The following is a 4,421-nucleotide window of genomic DNA, read 5'->3' on the forward strand; positions in this document are numbered from 1 at the left end:
TCCCTCCCTCCCTCTCTTTGTCTCTTCCTGCCTCTCTCGCCCTCTCTCCCCTATAATTGCTGATGAATGAAGTGGAAGGTTGCATTACCACATTATCACCCAGTGCAGCTGTAGAAGCCTTTCCTCTGTCCCTCAGTCCAGCCACTCTTAGGCTTTGGCTTTCTTACCGTGGCCTTTAGCTTCTATTCACGGCCCACCCCCCATAAGAATGCATTATTTCTGGGCAAGGTATCCCCACAGTGTAGGGGAGGCTGGTGGGCTGACGGCTAGAATTACCCAGGCATGGGCTCCTATTAGGGGAGAGTGATTCGACGGTGTGGCCGAAACTATAGCAGAGACAATCTCCTGTTCTGTGTGCGACTCTTGTCATTGCAATAATGAGAGGTGGTGTGCTCACGTGACCGCATGTGGACACAGGCAAACACACATAGACACACACACGCACACACACAAACACACACGCTTACATACATGCATACACACACACACACACACACACACACAGACACAGGTGTTTGTATACATGCACAAGTACAAATACACACACACACATTTATGCACGGCACACACACACACAAGCATACACAGACACACAGACACACACCCACACACATTTTCCAAATCATTTACTTTTGTGGACAGTCCGACATACAGACCTATTGTGCATTTCATGTAACCAGATAGAGAGAGAGAGAGAGAGGGGGGGGGGGGGGGGAGAGAGAGAGAGAGGGGGGGAGAGAGAGAGAGGTAAACAGAGGGACAGAGTGTGTGTGTGTGTGTGTGTGGGAGAGAGAGAAAGAGAGGGAGAGAGAAAGAGAGAGACAGAGGGAACCACACAGGTAGAGAGAGATGCAGCCATCTCTCTGTATAAAGTCTTGCGCCGGGCTGCGTTGGCATGGAAACCCCAGCAGAGCGGGGAACACTCTGTTCGATCTGCAAATGGGTCACATGGAGAAAAAGTCATGAACATGCTCACACACGCACGCACGCACGCACACACACACACACACACACACACACACACACACACACACACACACACACACACACACACACACACACACACACACACACACACACACACACAAATGAGGGGCAAGGTGTATCAGGTGCAAGGTAAAACAACCCTGTGCCCTTTCTCTCCACCGCCACGGCGAGGAGAGAGTCTTTCCCTTATCCCCTTCCTGCTGGGGGAACCTATTCAAACACGTTGCACCTATAGAACCGAATGACGCGTGGCACAGTGTGTCTGATTATCTAACACCTGGTAATAACGTACAGGGCGGAGCGATGGATGGACGGTAAAACCTGTGTCTGTTCTGCAGGAGGTTCCTTTCTAAAGCACTGCTAGCATAGCACATATCATACCACCGCCAGCACCAGCAGCACGTAGCCCCATGCTAATCCTGTAGAGCTACATCTGGGTGTATGTATTCTGCTGCTCCTTTAAATCCATCCATTCACACCGTCTATTATTGATGTCGGCGGATGGCCGCTGGTCCGGAAGAACCGGAACGCTGCCTGGGAAGTGGACTCAGAGCAAAGTGTTAACATAGGTGTGTGTGTGTGTGTGTGTGTGTGTGTGTGTGTGTGTGTGTATGTGTGTGTGTGTGTAGGTGTGTGTGTGTGCGTGTGTGTCTGAGCTGTATGAGTCATCGGCTGTGAACAGGGAATACTCACTGCAGATGTGTTCACTCCATCCTTATTCAAGAGGAGAGGAGAGGAGAAGGGAGGGGAGTAGAGGAGAGTAGATGAGAAAAGAGGGGAAGTGGAGGGAAGACGAGAGAAGATGATGGGATTTGAGAGGAGAGCAGAGGAGGGAAGAGAAGAGAGGAAAGGAAAGGAGGACAGAAGAGGGGAGGAGAGAGGAGGAAAGAGAAGGGGAGGAGAAGAGAGGAGGGGAGAGGAGAGGAGAGAAATGGTTTAGAGGGGAGGAGAGGGGAGCAGAAGAGAAGAGGGGAGACGAGAGGGGAGGAGAGGAATGGAGAGTAGAGAGGAAGGGAGAAATGGAGAGGAGCGGGGAGGGGAGAGGAGCTGAGAGGAAAGGAGAGGAGAGAATTGTAAGAAAACAGACGAGAAGAGAACTGAACAGTAGAGTTAAGTAGCATAGTATAGTATAGTATAACATAGTATGGTAGAAGGGGGTAGTAGTGGGCTTTAAAAGTACAGTACAGCAAAGTAGAGTGGAGTAGAGCCGTTTTCATATAGTATAGTATAGTTTAGAACAGTAAAATAGTATTAGCCTGGGATCCAGACAAATCTGCAAGCTCATATTTTATTTGCTTTTGGCGTATGCGTCTGGCCCCCCTCCTGTCCAGACAGAGTTCCAGCAGACCTGGCCCATGTCGGGCCAAGCCCAATCGTTGATCTAATATTGGAGGTTTGATACGATGACTGTACAGAGGAGACACCTCAGGGAGCCCAGTTGAGACATTATCATACCCCAGCCAAGATGGCTGCCTCTGAAGTGCCACAGTGGAACTGAGAGGTTCCAGACTAACACTCGTTAGCAAATTGGTCGAGTAAATAAAGCTAGCTTAGAAGATTACAGTACAGTTTGATAGAGTCAAGTAGGATATAGTTGAATCAAGTAGAGTAGACCAGTATAGTGTAGAGTAGACTAGTGTTTTGTAGATTAGAGTAGAGTAGACTAGTGTAGGGTGGATTAGAGTCGAGCAGAGTAGAGTATAGAGTCGAGTAGAGTATAGAGTCAAGTAGAGTATAGAGTTGATTAGAGTAGAGTATAGAGTCGGCTAGCGTAGAGTAGACTAGTTAAGAGTAGAGTAGATGGAGTAGTGTAGGGGAGAATAGAGTAGAGTTTACTACTGTAGAGTAGAGTAGATACGAGTAGAGTGAGTACAGTAGACAAGTGTAGAGTAGAGTAGAATGAGTAAAGAAGAACAAAACAGACCTTACTAGGCTTTCGAACCCTTAAGGGTAAAGCATCCAGAGACCGAAATGCTGAGCATTCTGTCTGGTTTACAAAAGGTGCCTTCTATCTGAACCACGTCTCGCTGTAGGTCATGTGGTCAGCTATCAGCCCTGTCTCTAGTGTGTCCTCAGCTCCCGTCTTTCAAGTCCACACGCCAGCCCAGGATTTAGTGCAGCAGCAGCAGGAGTTTTGGGTGTGTGTGTGTGTGTATGTGTGTGTGTGTGTGTGTGTGTGTATGTGTGTGTGTGTGTGTGTGTGTGTGTGTGTGTGTGTATGTGTGTGTGTGTGTGTGCGCGCGTTGCCCGGGCTGACGCCACATTTTGGTGACCTTGTAAAAGAGTGCCCAGGCCAACGTGATGCAATAAAAAGATCATGTTTACTGCAGAGAGTGAGAGAGAGGAAGCGAGAGAGGGGTAGGGGGAGAGAGCGAGAGAGAGAGAGAGAGAGAGAGAGAGAGAGAGAGAGAGACGAGAGAGAGAGAGCGAGAGGTAGGGAGAGAGTGAAAGAGAGACAAAGAGGTAAGGAGAAGGAGGGGAAAGGGTGAGAGAGGTAGGGGGAGTGATAGGGAGAGAAAAAGAAAGAGAAAGAGAAAGAGAGAGAGAGATTGCAGGGTCACAAAAAAAGAAAACTTCCAGCCCCTGCTATCTACTCCTCCCAGCAATTAGACCCGGCCGCCATGTGACAAGTGATGTAAAGACACGTAAAGAGCCTGTAACTGCCTGCAAACACAAACAAACACGTAGGATCAGACACACACATCGCCTCACACACACACACACGCACACATACACACACACACATACACACACACACACTCAGAGACACACATCCTCACACATGCGCATAGGCTGACACACGCAAACAATTACACGTATTGGCTCACTCACACACACACACACACACACACACACACACACACATACACACATACACACACACACACACACACACACATACGCATAGGATCACAAACACGCACACACATACACACACACACATACGCATAGGATCACAAACACACACACACACACACATCCACGCATTGGCTCACAAACAGACACACAAACACACATACCACGCACAAAGACACACGCAGACACATATTCGCAAACACGCATCCCCTCAATCACACATCCACTCAAACACACATGCGCTCAAACACACGTAGGCTCATGTACACACACATACACACACACACACACACACACACAGCTGATACACACAGACACAGAAACACATACACACAGATACACAAACACATATTATTGCACACCCAAAGATATACAGACACACACTCGCACACACACACATCTCCTCATACAAAGACACAAACACACACACACACACACACACACACACACACACACACACACACACAACAATTACACTATGTCTGACTTAGTGGTTGGGCCGAGGCTGGCATTTGGTTACATCATGCTTCAGAGAACGGAAGCTCAGATTACAGGAAAGGCAAACATTGGCCTCTGGG

This window comes from Pollachius pollachius, assembly GCF_949987615.1.
Source record: "Pollachius pollachius genome assembly, chromosome: 16".
Classification (NCBI taxonomy): domain Eukaryota; kingdom Metazoa; phylum Chordata; class Actinopteri; order Gadiformes; family Gadidae; genus Pollachius; species Pollachius pollachius.